This window comes from Pinus tabuliformis, chromosome 3_1 (assembly GCF_031772625.1).
Source record: "Pinus tabuliformis cultivar Carrire ecotype Pingquan chromosome 3_1, CPIR1, whole genome shotgun sequence".
Taxonomy (NCBI): domain Eukaryota; kingdom Viridiplantae; phylum Streptophyta; class Pinopsida; order Pinales; family Pinaceae; genus Pinus; species Pinus tabuliformis.
Window position 1 is genome coordinate 48,959,533 of NC_142301.1, and position 26,767 is coordinate 48,986,299.

The 26,767-nt window shown below is 39.4% G+C and overlaps 1 protein-coding gene across 8 annotated transcripts in view; it reads left to right on the top strand.

The window, feature by feature from the left end:
- Nucleotides 1-26,767, top strand: part of LOC149185706 (uncharacterized) — a 398,327-nt gene that overhangs the window by 323,139 nt on the left and 48,421 nt on the right. The window lies entirely within an intron of this gene.

The window sequence follows — 26,767 nt, forward strand, 5'->3', positions numbered from 1 at the left end:
AGAAATCTTATCTAGGAAAAACTTAAGTTGGCTTTTACTTGTAATCATTCACGTTTTAGTGATATGATGAGCTTTTTTTTGAACTTTACAATTTGATTTCCACTTCTCCTAACCCACTGTTTCCGTTAGACTACTATGGATGGTGCAAGTTTATACAATTTACAGAGCATGTCTATATAGCTTAACCTATCTTTAGTTTCATTGGGTTATGACGCGCACTAAATAAGAATATAGGCTTGTCCAAGATCTATTTACACATTAAAAGCTTTTAGCGTCATAGCTGATGCCTGTGTATGCTTAAGTTAGTAAGAGGAGATAACATACATGATCCTTTTATAAAGGCCTAACTCACATTGCAGGAATGCCATTTGAATTTACGAAAGAGATGATGAATGTGTGATTGTCTGTTTTGAGATGCTTGATTAGCAACTAGTAACAAAGGTAGAAAATGTTAGAACTTAGCAATCTTAGATGCTATTCTGTTTAGTTGCTCACTGAATTGTGGCATGTGTGGCTATGGTTTATGACATATGTTTCAGATTGTTAGTAAAATTTCTAACAATTACTAATAAGAATGATATATAAAAATTAATTATCCCTGTAATTATTAGTTAGATTAAGGCAAAGGGCATGATCAAAGATCACGCCCATTCACCAGAAGGCACCCAAGGCAGTGTTTAGGCCAGGGGCCTCCCACAATTTTATCGTCATCTTATTCATTAATAATATATACATATCATTTTCTGTTAAATGTTGGGTTTCTCTGCTCCATTTTGTATTAGAGCCAAACTGTGCAGACTGCTACGACTCCGTCATCGTCATCCTCAACCATCGGCTCCCTTGTCTCATCTCTCCTCCCTCCACGCCATCCCTTTCTCCACCACCATTCTCCACCCTCCAAGCCGTCCCCTTTTCCGCCCCTATCAAACATCTGCTGCCCAACTCCGTCCGTCCATTGCTCGACATCCGACATCCTCATTTAATCCACGACCCCTCAACGTGCAGTTCATCACCGTTTCGTTGCCCCTGCCATCACCAATTCCACCACTGGTTTTTCCCTTGCTGTTCCGCTTCCCTCACCGTCTTGTCCCGTCTTCATGTACCACCATTCCCCCGCCTGACAACTCTTCTAAACTCACGCTATCTCCACCCACGTTGACGTCCCTATTTCTATCGGCCCGCGTGCCACCACCACCCCTCCACCATAGACCCGTTACCGACCCGCTCACCCTTAGATCCAACCACAACCATAGTGTGGGTAAACCACGACACTGTCGTTGTGCCCCCCTCCTCGACCTCGACACTGACACCTTTCCCCGATCCCTCGTCCACGTTCTGACCGTCATCTTACGTCCCCTTCACCAACACTGTCCCATCCTCCTTTTGTTCTTTTCTGCCGGTCAACCATCACTCGTTGAGTCCATCTAAATATGCGGTCCACTTAAATTATATATAACTATATAATATAGTTATAATATAAAGTATTTAATTTAATTAGTTTTTACATAAAATTTAATTTAATTAAAAAAGAGGTTTTTCTTCTAAAAAAATAAATTAGAATAAATTTAAGGAAACTTAAACTGGATAAGTATATCCGATCAATAAAAGATTGGTAGATCTAGAGACTAAGGTAATCGAGGAACTCCAAAATACATCAAAGAGAAAATAAAATGAGCTCGAGCAGTGCCATAATGAATTTAAAAGGGATCATGCAATCCTTTCAAATACGGTGAATAAAAATCATAGTCAAGCAATGGTGATGTTGACTTGTATTTGTGACAAGTTGAAGATTACACCCGATCAAATACCCCTGAATAATGAAGCTACTCAACATCGCAATTTGCCGGATTCGTCAAACTCGTCATATTCACATGAGAAACCCGAGTCCCCAAAAGCATCATCCATACCCCTTCAACAAAATAGTAACATGAAATTTCAAAATATGCAGCTCTGGTATCAATTCTCAAATATGCAACTTGCGAATCAATACCATTTCTTTACTCCAACAGTTGCGACGTATCAACGAAGAGCGAAACTTGAACTCTCGAAATTTGACAGTAACAAGAAGTGCAACATTGCTTGGTTCAACAAAGCAAAAGAATATTTTGAAATTTATGGTATTGATAATGAGGATGAAAAGATCGGGTATGCATCCATGCAGATGGAAAGCGAAGCATATAACTGGTATATGTAGTGGAAGAAGACGACACTTGCCATCAGTTGGAAGAAATTCAAAAATGCATTCTTTAAGAGGTTCCAAGGTGTCAAGGAGGAAGATTTTTTCTCAACATTCACCAAATTGCAACAAAAAGGCGATGTGGATGAATACACTTGGGAATGGAAAATTTTAGCCACACGAGTACCTAGAATATGTAAGCTCGTCTCATTCGATCATACATCACAAGACTTAAATGTTGATTTTTGGTATCATCGGATGTTTTCTAGCCTTGAAATTTGGAGGAGAGGCTAAGGCACATGAGATCTCCAAGACCCAAAAATCGTTTTGAGAAATTCCACCCGGATGAGGATTTATTAAAATAATTAATATTTTTAATGGGTTCCTAAATCTAAACTTAGGAAAATAAAAATATTAATGGGTATTAATAAAGATAAGGGTGAGAAGCTTCTAAGAGATGAGGATCAACTCTGTTTTAATCTTAGCCATTGATTAGGGACTTAATCTCGACCATTGATTCATCAATAGCAAAAGTATAAGAGAAGACTTGAGGATCATTTGGAGACACACCAACAGATATGTAGTATCTCAAGGAAAATTGATTCTCAAGTAGAGGAGATCGATTTCAAAGGGAGATTTGCAGGGTGGAGGAAGAGGAGGGAATCAACAACAGGCAGTGAAAGAGGAGGAGGTGACACAGGGACGGTGGGAGACAATGCAAAGAGAGACACAGAGCCTACGCAGGCTGACGCAGAGGGATGCAGTCCCACTCAAAGCCATGCTGGGCCACACAGAGTGACGCAGGGGTGACACAAAAGTGGGAACAAGGTCTCCAAAGTGTCAGAAGGTCTCAAAGGAAAGTCTCAGGTGTTTTCTTTCAGTTTCTCTATAAAATCATTCCTTGTAAAAGCATTTGCTGCTAAAGATTAATAAAGCCCTCATCTGCTGCACCGACTTTCCCACATTGGGTTTTTCCGGGGACAATTGTCCAAAAATAACTGTGTTGATGTGATTGGTTCTTGTGCATGTGTTTTTCTCTGCGTAATTGTGTGATATTTGTAGTAGAATTTATTTTAATATTACTTAAGGGATTTCGTAAATAGCTTATTGTGAATAATAAGTAGGTGAAATAAATCAGTGGTTGTAGTAGTAAAATTTTATTTTAGAAATTTTCACATGGTATCAGAGCGGAGATCTGACAACAGGAGAGGAAAATCAATTATGGGTCAAGAGCATGATGCAGAGGCATCCACTCAAGGGGGCTCGCGCAGGTTAAGAATGCACAAGGGACATAAATTACGATTATTCTATGTTAGCTTCCAAATTGGAAGAAGAAGCCGCTTGCCTAGTAAGCTCTACCTCCTCGGAGGTTTGGTATATAGACAGTGGAGCTTCCCGACATATGAGAGGAATCCAAGAATGTTTTTCAGATTATCAAGAAGAAAGATTAATTTTCAGATCACCATGGGAAATAAGGCAAAGTGTACTCCGGTAGGAAGAGGTACTATAGTTTTTCAAACCGAAGCAGGAGAGCGGCTTTGAGCAACCAATGTGCTACATGTGCCAAGATTGGGGATGAACTTACTTTCGGTATCTCAACTTCAGAACAAGGGCTATGACATCTTCTTCATTAAGGAGAAAGTATATGTCAAACACCCGAATTGGAAAAAGAAGGCTCAGATTGGAATCAAAAGTAACAGGTTGTACAAGTTGCATAGAATCACCAATGGCACTAATAGGTAGTAATGGAGACAAATATTTGAATGAACTATGGTACATGAGGATGGGACACTTACACCATAGGGCTCTGAGAATTCTAAGGAAAACAGTATCAGGAGTTCCAGAACTAAGTACTGAACGAGATGATGTATGTAGAGGGTGCGCTCTGGGCACGTATGACAAAGCAATGTTTTCCAGAAGTAACAATAGGGCTAAGAGTGTGCTAAGATTGATACACTCAAACATTTGCAGACCGATGTCCAAAAAGCTCTTAGTGGTGCTGAATACTTCGTCACCTTCATGATGACCATTCTAGGAAGATTTGGATCTACTTTCTGAAAACCAAGGATGAGGTTTTTGGTCGATTCAAAGAGTTCAAAGCTCTAGTGGAGAATCTGAGGGAAAGAAGATAAAAGTGCTACACTCAGACAACAGTGGAGAGTATGTTGACAAGGACTTCATCGATTTTTACGCTAAGCAAGGTATTAGAAGAGAGTGGACAACTCCCTACAATTCAGAGCAAAATGGAGTAGCAGAAAGGAAAATCAGGACTATTGTGGAAGTAGCTAGGGAAATGTTGTATGATCAGGATATGCCTAAATTCCTGTGGGCAGAAGCATGCAACACAACAATTTATGTCCATAATAGGACTCCTCACAGGGCATAGGGAAAAATCACTCAGGAGAAGGTCTTCACTGGGAAGACACCTGAAGTTAGTCATTTCAGGATATTTGGGAGTTTAGCGTATTGTCGTATACCCAAAGAGAAAGAAATTAGATCAAATTGTTGAGAAAGGATATCATGTGGGATATAGCGAGAATGCTAAGGCATATAGAGTATCTTCCAGGGAGTAGGAAGGTAGTAGTTCGACGGGATGTAAATTTCATGGACGATAGAGCTTTCAGAAAATCCCGAGAAATTCCTTCTAAGGAGCAGTCGAAAGATGAGCCGTTGGTCAAACCACTTCAACCAACAGAAACTAGTACCATAAATTCCCCTGAAGACAAGGCTTCAGAATAGGAGGAATCTCAGGAAGAGGAAGAGTTGATAGATGTGCCTACTACCAGTGGAAGAACGAGCCAGGAACTCGGACAGATTCTACGGGATGCAAAATACTTCATTGGTGCACCCAGGAATAGTAAAAGCGAGCGAAGACAGCCAGATAGATACCAAGCCTTAGTAGTTCAAGTTGCGGAACCTTCTAGTTTTCAGGAGGTCGTTCAAGATCAAGTATGGGTGGGGATGTTATGGTGGAGGAATACAACTCTATGATGGTCAATGGTGTCTGGGAAGTGGTACCTAGGTCTCAGGACAGATCAGTGGTAGATTCGAGATGGATCTACATGGTCAAATATGCTGCAAGCGGCAGTGTGGAGAAATACAAAGCCAGATCTGTGGCTAAGGGGTATGCTCAGAAGGAAGGGATAGACTACGAAGAAACCTTCGCCCCAGTAGCCAGGTATACTTCTATTAGAACTATGATATCTCTTGCAGTGCAGATGGGGTGGGAGATTCATCAGATGGATGTCAAGACGACATTCTTGAATGGGGTAATAGAAGAGGAAGTATACATTGAACAACCAGAAGGTTTTGAGACACAAGAGAAGAAATCTCATGTATGCAGACTAAAGAAAGCCTTATATGGGCTTAAATAGGCACTTAGGGCATGGTACAATCGAATTGGTGGCTACTTGCAGAAGATGGGGTTCGTCAAGAGTGAAGCAGACCCTAATCTCTACTATCTGGTTGTAGAGAATGAGCCTCTAATTCTAGTGTTATATGTGGATGATCTCTTCTTGACAAGATCATCCAGACTCATCAAAAACTGCAAGAAGAATCGATCCACGGAATTTGACATGAAGGATTTGCGACAGATGCATTATTTCCTAGGGTTGGAAGTTTGGTAGCAAAAGGGTGAGATCTTCCTTGGACAAGGGAGATATGCTACAGTAATCTTGAAGAGATTCAAGATGTAGAACTCTAGATCTATGGCTACTCCAATGATCACCAACTGGAAGAAGATTGATGCATCAGAAGATAAAGACGTTTATCCCACCTTGTACAGACAACTTATAGGGTCCCTAATCTATCTGGTCAATACCAAGCCAGACATTTGTGACGCTGTCAACACCCTTAGTCAGTTCATGGTCGAACCTAAGAGGGCGCATTAGGTAGTAGCCAAACATGTTCTCAGGTATATACAAGGCACAATCGAGCATGGACTATTGTACACTAGAGGCAATGGCATCAGGCTGAGTGGGTTCACTGACGCAAATTGGGTTGGAAGTTCAGTAGATCGGAAAAGTACAACTGGGTACTGTTTCAACATTGGATCAGGAATGACCTCCTAGTGTAATAGGAAACAAAAATCCGTGGCTCTGAGCTTAGCTGAAGAAAAATATATGGCAGCTATCGCAGTTTCGTGCGAAGCCATATGGCTTAGGAAATTTCTTGTGAATCTATTCAGGAGAAGGATGGAAGCGACTAGGATCATGTGTGATAATTAGAGTTTCATCAAGCTCTCTGAGAATCCAATATTTCATGATCAGTCGAAGCACATTGATATCAAATGTTACTTTGTCAGAGATTGTGTCCAACGAGGGGCAGTACAATTGAGATACACTCCTATAGGAGAACAGGTGGCAGACATCCTCACCAAGGCTCTAGGAAGAACAAAGTTTGTTTATTTCAGGGAGAAGATGGGGATGGTAAAGAATCCATTTCAGTAGCATAAATGGATAAGTGTCAGCAGTTGTAGTGCAACAGTTAGCAGTGGCAATGCTATGGGAAGCATGATGCAATATGTTGAGAGGGAGCTGCAGTACAGGTACGACAGTGGTAGTGGCAGTGTCATAGGCAACAATATAGGAAGCAGTAGTGCAGGGGATATGAGCCAACAGGCCAAGCATCAACACAGGTACCAAAGCGGAAGATTAATGTGATGTTTCTATAGTGAAACATTTCTAGAGCACATTCCTTGCTAAGAGGGAGAGTTGAGTTTTGGTAGCATCGGATGTGCTCTAGCCTTGAAATTTGGGGGAGAGGCTAATGCACATGAGATCTCCAAGACCTAGAAAACGTTTTGAGAAATTCCACCCGGTTGAGGAATTATTAACACGTGGGCAAAAGCCAATACATGAGCTCTACCCCATCATCATGGCCATCACCTTGGTTCCTTCAGGCCCTAGATGAGCCTCTTTTATTATTCAGGAACCCATGATTGTCCCAACGCCTGGTGGGCAATGAACCGCCCTCCCTTAAAGCGGTATCCACTGCTATAGCTCACACATCGTGCTCTTACCCCTTGAGCCTCAAGCAATCAATTAAAGAAAAATCATAAAAGACATATAAAGAAGGGTGGAAAAATCAAGGTCAGGGGGCCTCATGTACCACGATTTCTCCCTCCTATACATTATTTACCCATGTGTGGGCTTCCCTTTTATTAGCTACTACCCTTGTACCATAGCATGTGGCCTAGAGCTGTCCCTTTTCATCCCCTACTCCATTTATTTCTTTATCACGTGCCACCACCCTTCAAAGCATGTACCTTGGACATACTATCCCCTTTAGAAGTAGAAACCACCTAATAGGATACTTGGTTAACCCCATTTGGAGCTTGGAGACATTAGCACATGCTAAAGCCCACTATGGAAGGGCACGACATTATGAAGTGCCCACCTGGTTTCCATGGTTTGTAAGTTCTTTTGCTCGATTTCTTTATTGACTTCTTGTACTAGAAGGCTAGGGGACGCATTAGATTTTATGCAAGATTGTAGTTGGTCTCCCTATACAGGGTCCTAACCTTCCAAAGGGCTACATTAGCACATGTACGGTGTGTGTTGAGAACCATGGGCCTCCATAGCAATAGACAACACTCCATGGATCTCCAGTGATGTTTAAAGATTGCTCGAGATTCACCTATTGGACGAAGAAGATGCACTTGGTTCATCTTTGCCCAGCCAACCCCATAGTTGTACCATACACTTGGCAGACGATCTGTTATGAACATAAATTATGTAAAAGTAATAAATATAGATAAGAAATAATAATCATAATAATATATATTTAAATAATAATTAGTTAAACAAAGAGGCATGTCTCTACAGACATGACTCTTTGTGAAAGGGTACTTATCTGGCTATATATACAGAATCCTCACTCATTGTATCATCATTCTTCATACATTTTATATATAATAATATTTGTATCTTCGATGGATATTTTCATATTCCAAGTCTTCTGGAGTATTTAACTTGAAGGACGAACTTTGTTCATTTAATTGGTATCAAAGCCAGTTTTGGCTGATCACCAGGCCTTTGGCCATCAACCTCCCATCAACCTTGTTGTTGTGTAATTGAAGTGTTTCACTCAGAGTTTGGAGTTTCTCCATTTTCGGTCAGGCCCCAGGCCACTTATAAAAGAAAAGAGTTAAAAAAAAAGAATTAGTTAATTAAAAAATAAAAAAAGGCCTTTGGCCATTCACATTTCAATTATTCTAGTTAAATATATATATAGTCCAAGGTAAATTTTGAAGGAGAACATTCATATATATATATATATATATATATATATATATATATATATATATATATATATATGTATGTATAAAGGTTCTACATTATTGATAAAAAGTGCATGACAAAGTAAAAAGGGAATCTTTCCAAATATCTTTAAAACTATATGTAAGAAAAGGAAGAGTAGATAATATTATCTTGATTCTTCATTAAGTGGTTTACAAGCTTGTGGTTTTAGAAACCCATGGTAATTGCCCATGGTAGTTTAAAGGTAAAAAAAAACAAAAGGAATACATAATCTCTTGATGTGAATGGTAAGTTTTACTTTTTATGTGGAGAACATTAACCCAGTCAAAAGCACATAAGTGGACATATATTTTATATTATACCCCAAAGAGGTGAATAGCCACATTTCACTAGGGTTGTAACTTTTCCAAAAAAAAAAAAAAAATTATAAATAAAAAATTATAAATAAAATATATATAAAGAGAAGTATTATATTATAAAGGGGTATTTAAAGAAAAGTTCAAGTCATAACATTATTGAAAATATATTTAAGTACAAAGTGGGTATTATTATAAAAGGTTATTTGAAAGATCCATATATTAAAGTTTATAAAGGGTTAAATCTAGAACTATAAAGAGACGTAAGGATAACAAGTTATAACAAAGGATTAGTACTTTTTAAAAGCATCATAATAAATATAAGGCGCAATTTATTTAAATAGTGGAGCTATATTAACTTTTTTTTTAAAGTGGGAAAAAATTAATTGAGGAAAATAAAAGTTAAAGGAATTTATAAAGGTGTTCAAGTTTATCAAATAAAAGGGCACTTATTTTAAAAAAGAAATCCATTTTTGAAGAAAAAAGTGAATGGAGCCTAATTCGAAAATGATGAAGGACGGACGATTTTCCTATAAGGATATTTTATCCTTTTATTCACACATCGCAAGCTAATTACATTAAGAGGGAATATCCAAGGGAAAAAAGTTAATATTGCTATTAGTACAAGCAATGACGAAAAGTACATAAATATTAATCTAGCGAATCAACTACTAATTTCAGATGCCAATGTAGGCGAAACAACAGATATTTTTGGAAAGAAATACGAAATTAATGATTTACAAATAACAGTAGATCATTATGAGTACACATCCCAATTTAGTGTTGTAAAAATGTATGACATGGAGGTTGACATAATTCTGGGTCAACCTTGGTTTAGAGAATTGGGTGCATTCATGTTAAACATAGAGAAAAAAATTTGATGTTTTCTTATAAGGGAAAGATGATCACATTTCGAGACATGACAATGAAGTCAAAATCGATAATGTCCTCATCAGAAGACTTTAAAGATGTCACAAAATTAATACCTCAAAGGAATCAAAACTTAATATCGGAGAAGCAAAAAGAGCTTGAGGAAGTTATATCCAATAAAAATGAAGAAAATTCTCGTTTAAAAGATCATATCCAGAAACTTCTTGCACAAGTCAAAAAGTGTAAAACTAAGAAGCACAAGTTAGAACAAGAAAAAGAAAGGTTCGACAAGAAATTCAACGAAAGTCTATCAGAGAAAGAAGAGGAAAATTTATGCTTAAAAGACCTTAACAAAAAATTATTAGAACAAATAAAGTGTTTAAAAAACAAGATGCTTGAATGCCAAAATAAAGTTGACTCAGGAAATGAGGAATGCTTACATCTCAAAAATCATAACCAAAATCTGCTCAAACAGATTAAAAAACTTAAGGATGATAAGAAATCATTGACGAATAGGTTCGAAGAAATTGTCGCAAAGGAAGCATCAAAATCTTCAGAGGTAGCAATCCAGTTTGACGAAAAATGAACAAATATTGATCCAGTCAAAATCGTAACTCAAGCAAAGGATAACCCTACTGAAGTAGAGACGCATGCAGAAGTTGCAGTTCAAACGATGGACATTCCAGACGATGATTGTTGGACACCTAATCCTAAAGGGTTAGTGTGGAATTCGAATGGACAAAAGCAGTCCAAGAGACCTTGGGATCTGAATCCCAAGAGTCACGTATTGTACTATAAATGTGTATCTTATGTTAATAAAAAATGAACTGAATGATTTATCCTTTCACATTGTTTTACTGTCCATGTGTGTTTAACATTGTATCAGAGCCACTTGTTTTTCTGTGGCCTGTTATGTGCATGTCAATCCTGCACCTCTGCTCATAATTCAATGTCTGAGCTCCCTTGAATAGTGTTGGGCTAGTCTTCATTACACCTGCGCCTCTACTGTCTGACAATTCTCTGCGCTTATCATCTATGCGTTTTATATATTCTGCCATTCTCAGTCTAACGAGTCTAACGCTCACCCTGGCGCTCTCCCCATCGGTTCCGCTGGTCGCTCTGCGCTAACTGTTCTGACGCCTCTGTCATCAACGCCTCTATCCTCTGCGTTTTTTCAGTGAATTGGTATGCGTTTTCTGTATTCTCCCATGCAAATTAAACTGAACGCTTATACCCCATATACATGTAGAAAGAAATCTGAAGTTGTGCATTCAGACCCAATAGAATAGCATGGTATGAAGTGCATTCAATCCACATAAATTCGAGTTTGATTCAGAAGCAGTGTTTCTAGTGCGTGGTTATTTCCTGTTACCGGAGGTCCGAATTTGAAAAAGGAGGCAGAGAGGCCATGACTTCAACACTTTTTGGGTTGTTGTTGATATGATTGCTAGGCAAGCAGCCACTATACGGACGAGCTGATTCTTGAAGTTGGAGGAGCCTGCGTCTCTGCTGGGGTCGAGGAGACCTGTGAGGGAGCTTGAGGAGCTTCAGGAACAACAATGGATTGGAATATATTATATGGGTCCCTTGACTCTAGGAACTGAGAGGAAGGTTCTGAATGTAACTGCGCCTTCCTAAATCAACGTTTGCCTACCCCGACTATGGCACAGTTGGACCCGAAGTGTACATAATCTCTGCACTTTCCGCATTTGAAGTGTACACCTTCGTAGTCGAGAGGTTGATGGTAGGATGGACTGTCCCGCTTGATGGTGATGAAATCTGCTATACCCTTGGTCAGATCTAAGCGCGCCAAAATGAAAGACGTCCTCATATATCGACTCTGCAGAAAAGAGAAGTCGGATTCATAAAAGAAGCCCAGCTTGTCCCGATTTCATGGGACACATATCCTAACCAGAGATGCAGAGGGAGCCTAGGTAGCCGAAGACAGATAGGAGTAACTTCGAGCTTTTCCGTTCCGGCGTCATATTATACCTTCCAATTCTTCAGAAACCGAGCTGGGGAACCCTCCTCGTCTCTCCTTTTCACTCTCGTCATGTTGTTGAGAAGACTATATTCACGTTTAACACCGACACCCATCACATGCATAGTATTATTGCCATTATTACTGCTGTTCTCAGAATGACTCATTAGCTGCAGCGAAGGACCAGACTGAGACAAGTAGTTTTAGAAAATTACTGTGCTACGGTGAGTGAAATTTCTCTGATCCTAGCATAAATTTAAGAGCACTGGAGCCACAACTGCTGACATTGATAAGGGTAATTGTTTCGTTTGAATTTGTGATATATTTCCATACAAACGATGAGTTGCTGGCGACGCAGAGCGCTGGGCTTTGCGCTGTCATTGTAAAGACGTTCCAGAACTTCCACCTGCTCTGCTATATACCGAATGTACTTGCCGGCTTCCATTCCAAAAGGAGAAGCTACTAAATGAGCTGGATCGGTGGTTTCAAGTATCCAAACATACACGGCTGCCTGTAACGTTGGATAGATTCAAACGAACACTGGAGAGAAATCTATAATGCTTAGGGTATATTCAATAACGTTGGGTTCTATGGGAAATTCAGTAAGGCAGTCATGCTGAGCAATAACATCAAGGCCTCTGCAGCCAACTAAATACTTTGGGTGAGACCACCATTTGTTAACATGGGAAGTTTTGAATTTTGCTTCTCAGTATGATGCTATTTATTATCTCTGTATTCTTTTCTGGAAGACCAGTGTTTAGTAGAGTAAGTAAATCTCAGAAGCAGTAAGTAAATCTATATCTAGTCTCCAGTAGCAGTAAGCAGTTCTCTTTTGGTCTAAGGGCTTATAATTTCAGTTTTAATGCAAAGAACTTGCTTTGAAATATAAGTTTCAACTGGAGTGACTACAATTTCAATATTTTGATTTTGTAACCTGGAGGGACGAGATATATCAGTGTTTGCCGTTTCAGCAATTTGATTTTGTATGTAAAAGGGGGCTGAGATTCATTGGGGATCATTTGTACCAATGCTAAAATATCAAGGGCGCATTGAGTAAGGACAAGTCCAAGCCTTTCATTGATTAAAATAATGGGCACATTGTTTCATTGTATTTTGGTCATATATGAATGATGTTTATTGGGTTGATGAGCATTTGAATGATTTGAGTCATTGGGTTTAAGAAGTTATAAATTTGCCTGCTGATGAGTAGATATGGGAATTGAGATAATTCCATATATGATGACTTTTAATGAAAGTATGAAATCAGTGGTGAATGTTTTTGAACCACATGAAAGATAAGCCTCCGCATGCAAATGGTACAGTTGTGAAATTGCCAGCTATTGAGGTTTTTGATTTGGGTAAAAAAAAAAAAAAGCTGAGATGTATGTTATTAGTCCGTTTTAAAGAACCTGGATTCTGGGAACTTTTTGCTGATACTGATTTGAAAGTGAAGGAGTACTTGAAGGATCCAAGCAAGTTTGCAGTTGCTGCTGCCCTAATTGTGGCATTGTACTTAAAACTCATTATAGTGCATTGTTTCCTTGATTCAATTGCTTCATAAAGATTTTGGTGAGCTGATTGTAATCTTTTATGCTGCACACTGATCATTTGCTGACATTTATAAAGGATATTGCTGTGTATTGTGAGTAGATATTATTTTTCTGCATTAAGACAGATGGCCAGAATCAGTGAAGTATTAGAGTTCATGAAAACTCTTATACAATCTACTGTTGATGACACATTAAAAATCAGCAAATGATCTCTCTCAGAAATTCAAACATGCTTATATAATGCCCAGGAAAAGATTGATTTTTTGCAGCTTGAATCACAGCTACAGCAAGAAGAGCTACATAGACATCATTCTGAACCTGTTTTTGTTCAGAACTTTGAGACAACCACCCATCAGCAGCATGTTAATAATGTTACAGTTCATTCAAATAAAGCAGCAGTTGTATATGCAGATGCAGAAACTCAGCCTGCACTTCCCAAGCCCATCATTAGACCTTGGGAACAGCTTGTCCACAACAAGCACAGAACTGGTCTTGGATATGACAAGGACTTGTCCTTTCATATTCCAAACTACTCAAAGCCCATTCAGTTTCAGAGTGCTGGATTCATTCATGACAGTTCAGCTGCTCCTCATGACAGTTCAGCTTCAGCTGTTCAAGATTCTGCCCCTCTTCCACAGCAACAACAACAACAAAAACAACAGATCGTGAAATGCCAACACTGTGACCGAGTTGGCCATTTGAAAGATCACTGTTTTGATCTTCATCCATGTAAGCACTGTCATAAAACTAGCCATCCTTCACACAGATGCTTCAGAAACAAACGTCCTGCAAGAACAAAGATTCATCTTGGATGGATCGCTTCTTGGCAATGGGCATCAATAGCTAAGAAGATATTCCAAACACATATCATAACTTGTTCCAGAGTATTAAATAGTCTTGCAGTTGAGTTTTCTCCATCTTCTCACCTTGTATCTGACAGGGGGGGAAATGATGGTCATCTACAAGCTTCAAAGTCACATCAAGCGAGCCTGAGCCACAACCTGCCACACCAGTTTCAGAGTTGTAGCCAGAGACAAAGATGCCCGTGAACATGCCTTCAGTTGGCAGTTTCAGAGTTGTAGCCAGAGACAAAGATGCCCGTGAACATGCCTTCAGTTGGCAATCTGGGACACTTCATCTAGCAGAAGACTCCAGCTTCTTGCCAGTTTTGGAAGAGTTCCAGGAATCGCAGAGTTGTTGGTCATCCTTAAACCATCACAGATTAAGAACACTTCCTCTAGCAGAAGACACCAGCTTCTTGCCAGTTTTGGAAGAGTTCCAGGAATTGCATTAAGCATTCCAGAGTTGTTGGTCATCCTTAAACCATCACAGATTGAGAACACTTCCTCTAGCAGAAAATTTCAGTTTCTTGCCAGTTTTGGAAGAGTTCCGGGAACTGCACTAAGCATTCCAGTGTTGGTGGTCATCCTTAAACCACCGCCCTTTTTTACCAACATTTCATAGAGCACATTCAGCCTAGTGCTGCCATGCATTTTTGCACATTTTGTATTACAGCTCTCTTCTTGGACTCATACATAACCCTTCGGATTAAGGGGGGGAATGTTGGACACCTAATCCTAAAGGGTTAGTGTGGAATTCGAATGGACAAAAGCAGTCCAAGAGACCTTGGGATCTGAATCCCAAGAGTCACGTATTGTACTATAAATGTGTATCTTATGTTAATAAAAAATGAACTGAATGATTTATCCTTTCACATTGTTTTACTGTCCATGTGTGTTTAACAATGATTCAGTCGCCAACTCAGCAACAACAACACTTGAAAGAAATTAGAAAACAACCACTAACATGATAAGGGAATGTCCAAACAGAAGAACTATTTATCGGCACCCGAATCACAAGAGCAGCCTTTCCAATCAATCGACTTGTCATTATCACTCAGAACATAAACGGCAAATTTATGTTCTCGGGAATACTGAAGTTTGTAGAATCCAGTCCTACAATGACTATTTATCACAAAATTTGATTCCACAAAAGATCATTCTAGGATGGTCCGATTCGTTCTCAATATGACAATTTTATAGATCACTCCCCAAGGATCATATCAACTTGTATCAACAAAGATGATTGTCTTGAGACGAAAAGACATTTGTAGAAAAAAAAGAGATCAAACCCTTTCATCAACAAACTTTGAGGACAAATATTTTTGAAGGGGAAGGCAATGGTATGAACATAAATTATGTAAAAGTAATAAATATAGATAAGAAATAATAATCATAATAATATATAATTAAATAATAATTAGTTAAACAAAGAGGCATGTCTCTACAGAGATGACTCTTCGTGAAAGGGTACTTACCTAGCTATATATATAGGACCCTCACTCTCATTGTCTCATCATTTTTCAGACATTTTACATATAATAATATTTGTATCCTCAATGGATATTTTCATATTTGAAGTCTTCTAGAGTATTTAACTTGAAGGACGAACTTTGTTCGTTTCATTACCCAAGACATGTATGTTGATGTGGCATCATTTACACCATCATCTGAGCCCTTACAGATGGTCTACAAGCATCTTTGACTTGCTTGGAGACCCATGAGGTCACTTGTGTTCCCTCACACCCATTGGGAGCACCACAGGTTTATTATGTGGAGAAAAAGGGGCCAACCCCTTGTCCATTACTTTTGGAAGTCTTATTCATCGTTATGGCACTTATGGACTTCATCAGGTCTCTTAGAGGGCCCAATGACATGTATTATTGATCATTCGACCTCTTGGTCATTTGACATGTATCACCAAAAGTTAGTTATTTGCGCATATTTTTATTTTAAAGGCTAATCTAGGCTCAAGTAGCTAAATCGAGCTCGTTAGGTGTATAAATACAAATGATGAGACTTCATTTCTCATCATCACTTGGATTTGGAACTTGTATCTCTTTAGAGATTTTCGTGATCATTCTTGTAGGACAAATTTCTGGAGCATGGAATGAATCTTGATGTTTGGATAATTTTCATATGTCTTGGAGCTTCTTGATGGCAACTTTCTGGATGGTTGGATATATTCTTATACATGCAAGTGCATTTTAATGCTATTCTTTCTTGTTAATTTTGTCACATACATTGTTGTTGGGATTTCACTATACTAGATCTTATTTGCTGCATCTCTTATGCAAAGTTGTGGAAATTTTGTTTCTTGATAGTGTATGCTTCATGTATGGGCCATGTATAATGAATGAATGTTCCTAGGGATGTTTCACTACTGAAATTCATCTTGATAAGCCATTTATCTTGCAAAATGAAGTATATAGTCTTTGAAGCTATTTTTGCTACTGCCCTAGTGCCAAGCAAATTTGTGTTTGAGGCCTCCTTGACCTAGAAAATTCAAAGGTCCTTAGTCATAATTCTATGTGACTTCATTTCTCCCTAAAAGATTAGGCATTGGTCCACCCAAAGGTGATCACCTTAAACCTTTTTCATCCTACTCCCTCTCCTTTTCTAGGCCTAGCCCCATTAGGTCTCCTAGGGCACCATTTATCTTGAAAACTACCCATCAAAAAAGTTCGATCTCTTGGCCCCTACTGTGCTGGTGTGTCTCCTGGGTGGCCTCTAATTTTGAAGAAATTTCGACGGTGGGATCTTGAGATATCTCAAGCCCTAGCCTTGAAATTGAATCTTGCCCTTGGTTTCCTTAAGCCAGAAGCCTCTTTGGGACCCTCACATTGTCCTGCGTTAAAAATTCTTTCTTTGGTCCCTTTCCCCCTCTGGATTTGGTCAAGCATATCATTGGTTCCTAAACCCTACCCCTCGGGTCCACTTGGTCCCGTGTGATCCCATACATTATTAAGGGTAATTCTTCAAGGATCACTGGGAATCCAAGCTTTCACAAGAATTTCAAGGCCTAGAAACCTCCATTATAAGATACATACCCTAAACCTAAACCTTGAAATTCCCCTTAAGCCCTTCCTGGAGAGCTTTAAACCTTGCCTCCAAAGCAAGCAAGCCACATATTTGAGCCTCTCTTGTGAATAGGCTTCTAGGATCACCCCTCACCCTATCATTGATCTATCCATTTAGTGATCCTCAACATAGCAAGTCTCCTCCCATCAGTGAAAGTCCATAAAGAGCAGGGAGCCTTAGCCGAGGTGACAGTGGGCTATTGCTCCATTGTTGCCCTTAGCCTAGTAGTAGCCCTTCAAGGATCCCCCTTTAGGACCCCTGCTAGTTTGAGTGGTAACAAATATCACCCACAAAATGGTTTTAACATCTGGCTCCAAATGGGATGTGATCTCTCAGAAAAGTGGACGAAACTACTCAAACAGGAGGTCACAAGAACTTCAACAATCTCTTGGTTACCGTAGACCTGTTACCTACAGATATAATAGATGAAGAACACGGAGCAGCATGCTTTCGCGATGTCTCATGATCGCACATGCTTGGATTAGACCCATAAAATCAACTCATAGAAGTAATCTTTCAAATGCAATTTTTAAATCTAAATGTTGCTAATCTGTCATGAGAAATATCATATGACATTAGTTCTAATGCAATGCATCCTACTCTACCATGCATATGGTACAATTTCAAGTCTCAAGGAAAGGGGTGATACGACTTAACTTGACCGGCTCGAGCCAAAGTTCGTCATTGAGTCTGGCAATGTAATAATAGTCCCTGAACTTATATTCCCTTTTAGGCTTCCACTTTTTGCTCGCCTTGTGGTTTAGTCGTTTGAGAATGAAGACCTCTTGTGATGGGAGAATAGGAGAAGGCTTCTTGATTTCATATGTTTCATAATATGGGATTGGTCCGGGCTTGATCGCATGAGAAAGATAGGTAGGCTCTCTATTGAGGACAAAAGGAGTACCATCGGTTTGTGGGATAGTAGCATATGACAACTCCATTTGGAGATGGCCTCCAACCGTGGCTCCCCACTTCCTAGATAAGAGCATCCCCCATACATCAGGGACATCTATGACCACAACATCCATGAGAAGCAATATATCAGGGTTCCTAGCCAAAAAGACCTTTGGGTGTGGGATAGTAGCATATGACAAGTCCATTTGGAGATGGCCTCCAACTGTGGTTCCCCATTTCCTAGATAAGAGCATCCCCCATACATCAGGGACATCTATGACCACAACATCCATGAGAAGCGATATATCAAGGTTCCTAGCCAAAGAGACCTTTAGGTCTTTTATGAGACCTTCCACCTCTACGGGCTTAGAATTAAAACCACATACCTTTTTGTATGGGCAAGTGATGTTGAGACCCAATTGCTTCATAAATTTTAAAGGCATGATGTTTGTGGAAGCCCCCGAGTCTAACATACAATTGTGTAAGAGGAGGTCGTTGATAGCCAAAGTGAGAATAAATGGTTCATACCCAGGGTTTCGATCAGCAATATGAATTTTTTTGTAATTCTTTGAGTAATTCTTCTTCCTAAATACCTAGGGACTTCTTGATTTGTTGTTGCTACTTGGGAAGTTTTGCAATCTCTTTTAAAGGAATGGGTATGGTTATTTTTCCTATGGCAACCCCTACGTCACTATCAAGCCTAGCCTTTTTTCCCTTCTCTTTCTTCTTGATGTTTTATTTCCTTGGAGGATCCTTTTTTGAATTCCTTTGGTTGGGGGATCCTTTTTGGGAGGAATTTCACGGAGAGACTCCGTGGGAGGGGCTTGCTTGCGCAATGGGTTTTTTTAGGTGGTTCCTTAGAGGTTGTAAAGTCTTTGTTATTGTCCTTTCGTGAATATTGAACCCCTTTGAACCTCCCCTTGCTATCAGTATTAAGAACAGGTTCTTCCTTTTCTTCCTTAAGAGTGACTTCACTAATGGGAGGATGCGTGTACGATCCTCCTAGCAAAATGTTGAAAATATCATATTCCACAAGGTTAGCTTGCTCATTTATTTCTTCATTATCACTTTCCCCCCTCTTCACTTCCCTCATCTTCAGAAGACGAGTCTTGCTCAACTACATTAGTTGGAGCCAAAGTGTTTGGGATTTGAGATGAGCTCGACTTATCCTCTTCATTTTGCTTTTTGGGAAAGGGTTTTCCTTTTGGAATATAACTAGATTTTTGGGCCCTTTCCAAGGCAGTGATTTTATTCATGATAACCCTGTCACGTGAGTTGACTTCTTCACTAAACTTCTCCATTTTATTAAGGATGGCCAGGAGGGTCTCTTCGTGTTGATCTTTAGATTTCTCCTTCTTGACCTCGATTTTAGCCCTAGGGTGGTTAGTGACATCCACTTTCGAGATTCTTAAGTTTTCCTCAACTTCCATTGCTATCTCTTTGGCTTCAGCTAATGTGGAAGGTTTCTTGTCCCTTAATGCATAGGCCACCCACAACTTTTATGAATTTGTCAAGGATGTTAGCTTCAGAGGGTTTCAAATGATCAGGGATATCCCTAACTACCCTATCAAATTTTTGAATGAATTCCCGAATGTCTTCCCTTCCCCTAGTTATTTGATAGAATTTTTCAATGTTCAAGGCAGTGTGGAAAAAGCCTGCAAAAAATCCCGATTTAATCCTAAAAACGCGATTTTTTGAACTAAACGATTTTATCCCCCGACTTTTTGGCGACTTTTTCACAAAGGAAAAAATCGCAATTTTTTCCTTACACTCCCGATTTAATCGGGAGTCGACCCAAAATGCCTTCCTCCCTTCCCAGGCTACGGATAAAGAGGCCGCAAAGGTGAAAAAAACTGTAAATTGAAGCTTCCATCCATGCATTTTCAAGTTATTGCATTGTATTGTTTGTCATACTTTTTACGAGCATAGTAGTCTCATTTGTAATCTGTTAGTTTTGAGGTTAAGATATGTTTTTGTTTTCCAAGGAAAAACAAATCTTTATACTTCATATTTCTAGTTAGAAAGCAAAGTATACATTGGCTAAGCCTCTAGGCTTTCAGTGATCCAGACTCTAACAACCACTGCCCCTTCAAAAGATTACAAAAGTACCAAAAGGACAGGCATACAATAGTCTTCCGTAGAAAGAACCCCACACCATCAAAAACATTGTTACAATTGTTGAATGATTCTAGAAGAAACAACAAAGAGGTCATGAAGATTAAATAACAACAACCTATCCAAAAAAAACAAAACCAGTGCCTAAAAAAACCCATTTCTCAGACAGGAACAAAGTACTTGTGAAATCTTGTGATAGCAAAGATCCTTCCTGCAATGAGAGCACGTTTTGAAAGGGAATCTTCTTTAGTGGTGAACTCCTTGTAGATGTGGGGAAAGGTTATGTATCAGAGGTGGATTTTACCTCCAAGAGTTTTTGAATAATAGATGCCAAGGCTAGGTTAGTAATCTAACATCTACTGTTTTCTTAGAAAATAAGCAGCTTGGAGTCACCATGCGTTAATCTTCACATCCATTGTGATACTCACTGTTAATTTTCATTGGACCTACCACTTGACACCTTATTACCCAAGCATATTACAATCTACTGAATAAATGCATGACTTATTTCTTAATACAATTAGGAAACAAAAATAAAAAGGGGAAGAGGATCTCAGTGACTAGTTACTTGATGACTTTTAGATGACTCATGATATACATTTATTATATTTTTTGTTGATATTTTGACTTTTGAGAGTTGAGACTCAGACAAGACTCAAAATTCAGGAGTTGATTGACTATTTTGATTTGTGATGTAGCACTAGACTTCATATACATATCATATATTAGCTTACTTTACATGTTTATGTGGAAATTCATTTATTTGATGTTGTGGACACTCTAGATGTTAAAAGAAGTTAAAAAAATGAATAATTTTGTGTTTTTTTAATTTTGCCGACTTTTTCAAAAAACTCCCGACTTTGACGAATTTTTCAACTTTTGGACCCTTGTCGAATTAATCCCGACTTCGACTTTTTCCACATTGGTTCAAGGTTCCTTGGGCATTGCATGACCATCTCTTCATGAATAGGTCCTCGAAGTCATCAGAGTCTTCTATGCATGCTAGGGGAAGACTAAGGTAGCATTCTCTTGCTTGTCCTTCAAGTGATAGAGAAAAAAACATCATGAGCCTATCTTCATCGAAGATCATCCTAGGGGACATGTTCCAATAGAATTCTTCAACAAAGTCACGAGCATTCCAAGTACCATCCCCTTTGAACTTTGGTAACCATTGGTTATACTTTCTAGATAATGGTTTGGGGTCATCACTCAATTTCAAAGGGGCAAAGACACTAACCAAGTGTCTTTCACTTTTGGTCATCTTTGGTTGGTCTTGTTTTGGGTTAGTGTTAGAACTAGATGCCATCTATGGGGAAGGGTCATTGACCTCTTAAAATTCAGGGAGAAGAGTAGTCCCAACGGGTGATGGGGCTCTTTCCTTCTCTTTTGTAGCAGCCCTAGTTTCGGCAGGAATGTTCTCGCTTTCAAGTAAACTAGGGGTTTTAAGAGTGGGTGGAGTCGCTAGAGGAATACTTGAATTGTCGTCAATGAATCTATTCCTCAATGATTCACTAGGGAGGTAGACCTGCTTCCTCCTCGACAACGGTGCCAAAATGCTACCACTCAAACTAGCAGTGGTCCTAGAGGGGCACTTGCTAGGTCAAGAACAACAATGAAGCTAAAGCCCATTGTCACCACAACTAAAGCTTCCTTCTCTTTACGGAGTTTCACCTATGGGAGGAGACATGCTATATAGAGAATCACTTATTAAGGATAGATCAACTGAGATGGATGTGAAGTGGTCTCCATGACCCTTTTGTAGGAGAGACCCAAGAGTGGGACTTGCTTGCTTCTTAAGCAAGGTGCAAAGTTCTCTAGGATAGGGGAATAGGGATTTGAGGGATTGGCTTAGGGAATGTGACTTGCAATGGAGCTTCCTAAACCATAAAATCCTAGTGGAACTCAGTTTCCCAACTAGTTTATCAAGAGTTGACTTTGATAAGATATGGGACCACACGGGCCCAAGTGGACCCAGGTCAGGTCAAGAGGAGGGATTTTAGCACCAATGGTGAGCTTGATTTAAACAAGGAAGAGAAGGGGATCAAAGAAAGGATTTTCACTTAGAGGTGCTAAAATGATCCCTATGAGGTACTAGCCTAGGGAAACCTAGAGCAAAAATCGGTCTCAAGGCTAGGGCTTGGGATATCTCGCAATCCCACCGTCGGAATTCCTTCAAATTTGGAGGAGACCTAGGAAACATACCAGTGCAGAAATGCCCAAGAGATCGAAGTTTTTCTGTGGGTAGTTTGTCGGGAAAATGATGCCCTAGAATGCCCAATGTGGCTAGACCTAGAATAAAGAAGAAAAGGTGAAGAAAAATGATTCTTAAAATGATCACATTATGGTAGACCAGTGCCTAATCCTTTGGGGAGATTGGAGTCAAGATGAATAATGAGAATGAACTTTGTTTATAGGTCAAGGAGGCGTCAAGGACTAATTCGCTTAACATTAGGGAAAAAGGGAGTGACCTTAAAGATTTATACATCATTTTGCAAGATGAGATGGATTATCAAGATGAATTCAACCATAGAATTATCCCTAGGAAAATTCGTTCAACATACATGGCCCATACATGGAGAGATGCTATCTAGAAACACTAATTCCACAATTTCGTAATAATGCATGCAACAATTATCCCTAGTATAGCGCAAATCCCATTACAATGAATGTGACAAAGTAAAAGAAAGAATAGCATTAAATTTGTACTTAACATGTAAGAGAATATATCCAACCATCAACAAATTGCTAATCAAGAAGCTCCAAGACAAGAATAGATAATCCAAACCTCAAAATTCATTCCATGCTCCACAATTTTTTCCACGAAGAAGGAATAGCGAAAATCTCTAAAGAGATACAAGTCCAAACTAAGTGATGATGATAAATGAACTCTCATCACTTGTATTTATACACTTCTAAGGAGTTCGATTTAGTTATTTAGGCCTATATTAGCCCCTAGGATAAAATAATGTGCAAAATAACTAACTTTTGGTGACAAACCCACCAAACTAACTCATAAACATAAGAATAAGCCTCTCAAGAGGTCAAATGATCAATAATACATGTCGTTGGGCCTTCTAAGAAGCCTGATGAAGTCCATAAGTGCCATAATGATGAATAGGACTCTCAAAAGTAATGGACAAGGGGTTGGCCCCTTGTTCTCCACATAATAAACTTGTGGTGCTCCCAATGGGTGTGAGGGCACACGAGTAAGCTCATGGATCTCCAAGTAGATCTAAAATGCTTGCAGACCATTTGTAAGGGCTCAAACGATGTTGTAAGTGATGCCACATCAGCATACAAGTCCTAGGTCATCTACCAAGTGCATGGTACATCTGTGGGGCCGGCTGGGCATGGTGAACCAAGTGCATCTTCCTCGTCCAATAAGTGAATCTCGAGGAATCTATAAACATCTTTGGGGATCCATAGAGTGTTATCTACTGCTGTGGAGGCTGATGGATCTCTACACACACCCTACATATGCCAATGTGGCTCTCTGGAGGGTTAGAACCTCGTATAGGGAGACCAAACCCAAAATGGAGACCATCTGCAATCCTACATAAGGTCCAATGCGTCCCCTAGCCTTCCGATACAACAAGTCATTTAAGGAAATCGAGTTAAAGAGCTTACAAACCATGGACAATAGGTGGGCACTTCATAATGACATGCCCTTCCATAGTGGGCTTTGGCATGTGCTAATGACTCCAAGCTCCAAATGGGGATAACCAGGTACTCTATTAGGTGGTTTCTACTTTTAAAGGGGATGGTATGTCCAAGGTACATTTTTCAAAAGGTGGTGGCATGTGATAAAGAGTTGAATGGAGTAGGGAGTGAAAGGGGCAGCCATGGGCCACATGTTGGGGTATAAAGGTAGCTATTAAAAGGGAAGCCCACACTTAGGTATATAATGTATAGGAGGGAGCAATTGTGGTACATGAGGTTCTCGAGCCTTGATTTTTCCACCCTTCTTTATATGCCTTTTACCTTTTATGATTTGCCTTTGATTAACTGCTCAGGGCTTGAGAGACAAGAGCATGATGTGTAAGGTATAGTAGTGGATACCCCCTTTAAGGTAGGCTGTTTATTGCCCACCAGGGGTTGGGACAATCATGGGTTCCTGAATGATAAAGGAGGCTCATCTAGGGCCTATAAGAACTAGGGTGATGGCCATGATAATTGGGTAGAGCTCATGTATTGGCTTTTGCTCACGCACTAAATGTGTTTGTCCCATCCATCTTTTGTATTTTATGGTACATTTTCCTGTTGAATGTGGCCAATTATGCTTTTACTTTTCTTTTTAGCTACATCAACCTCCAGGGCATCATTCCAGGCATGACCCAAGGTGTGGGCAATGGGAGGGGGAGGGCTAACCTTATGTGGACCGAATGGAGGAATGTGGACCCAAGTGGGAGAAATGATGGATAGGGTTATAATGGGTAGAAGGGGAGTGATCTGTGTGGATGAGGGAGCGGGACTATGCAACCAAAATCAAGGTTTCCCATGTAGTACCATCCCTAAAGCCCAGAGGTCAGTAAAAGAAATCCCGCGAGACTAAACTCCAAGGTTAACCTCAAAGGGAGGTCTAGAGGACAAGAACACAGACCTAGCCCACTCTTTTTACTGAATCCCCCCATTAATCCATGCCCAAAAGTATCCATGATAAGCAAACTACAGTACTCAATTACCAAATGACAAGTCATACCTTTAGGTTTGAGAGGCCCACCTTCAAACATACGATCATGACAGATGGGTGAGGGATCACATCGCTGGCTCAAGTGCAGAGAAATGGCACAATGACCTAGTTGGTGGCTGCAAAGGACTGCTAGATGCTGACTGAGGACCATCTTGGAGAATTTTTTTCTCTTAGGCATATCACCCACAAAATGGTGGGTAACAATACCACATAGATGCTTGCTTAGTAACTCACATATTATAGGGGAACAATTCTACAGAGATGCTCACATGAAGGTGCTACAAAACTCGTAATTTGGCTTTGGATGCTGCAAAGGTGAGTTTTTTATTTCTTTAATCCACAAAGATGCGTATAACAAGACTCAGTTTTCTTATTCCACAAAGATACACTGATTTTGCACAAAGAAGCCTACGTCATAGAGAAGATTGCATACAGATAGGTTTGCATTTTTCTTGCTTAGTAAGAGTATAGTAAGACAACAGAACTCAGATGATCACATAGTTAGGAATCGCAGTGTTTGGGCTAGATCACAGTCTTCAAATCATTCCATTGTGTAGAGACGTAATGTCTCAGAAAATAATAGTAGAGTTCGCATAGTAGCATCATAGGGGCTCGCACAATATAACGACGCAATAACATCATTATAGGACTATATTAAAATAGATCGCAGAGCTTGGATGTTGTGTTTGCTTGTGTAGGAATTGCCATATGTTGAAATTTGGTAGCTCGGGGAGAAATTCCCTCCATTCGACAACCTTCCTCATCTAAAGAAGCGCCTACTAGGCCTTGGAAGAATTTAATTTGGTCAAAGGAAAAATATTATTTTCAATGTGAAACCCACATGTGCACAAAAGTACAAGTCGACCCGAAGGACAAATTGGGTCTCCTCCACATATAAATAGACCTCATGTCACATCACTTTGGACCATCATCACACACATCTCTCCTCTTGATTAGTTCTTACTACATCTGAAATTGCAAGGTTGACTCCACACATGCGAAGGGAAGGAATCTTTTTCTGTTTTGGTGCATTGTCTTTTGTTTGGGGACAGTTTAACCAATGTTGACCATGGAGATTTTGACTCTATTTGACCAAATTTATGATCTATTTGGGAGGCAAAGTTGATTGAAAGGTTGAACAAATTTTTTTGAGTAAGTTTGACTAATGTTGACTGTTGTCTTGCAGCTAGGGTTTTCACAGGTTAAAGGTTGACTTTGACCGAATTTGTATTGGCTGAATTTTGACTATTTTGACTTGGGTTGACTAATTTTTGAAGGCTGAATTTGATGCTACTTTGACCAAATTGTTTGGAGGATCATTAACCATTGACTAATTAGGGTTGTTGTTGTTGCTGTTGACTTTGACCAGAATTGCAAATTTGACTTGTTGACCAGATTTGACTTTTGAGCTCATCATTGGATTTGATATATGGTTAATTGATTCTTGGATAGTCAAAGGTTTGACTTTGACTCATTGTCAATGAATTGTAACATTGTATCTCTTTGCTGAACATTTGATGACAATCTAATAGAAGAAGAATTTTAAAAGGGTTCCCCCCTTGTGGGGTTTTTCCCTAGTCTTTGACCAAATATTATGTTTCAGTGATACGAACATTGCGATTTTTTAAAAATTTACGATTTTTTCGCAAAAATGATTTAATCGCCGATTTTTTCGGCAATTTTTTTTTATTTTCAAAAAATCGTGATCTGACCTGAAAAAATCGTGGGGGCGTGAAATAGAGACTTCTAAAAGCAAATTTTGGTTTTTTTTTGCTCATTTTTTGTAGACAGAGGGCAAGAGTGAGAGATAAGTAGGAGGATAACTCATCTACAAGGGCAAGAGAGGAGAAAAGTGAAGGAATTTAGCATCCCAAGCGAAAAAAATTCAAGTTTGGACCAAGTTTCTTCAACAAAGCATGGTTTTCAGGTATGGGCATTAAATTTGGCCATTTTTT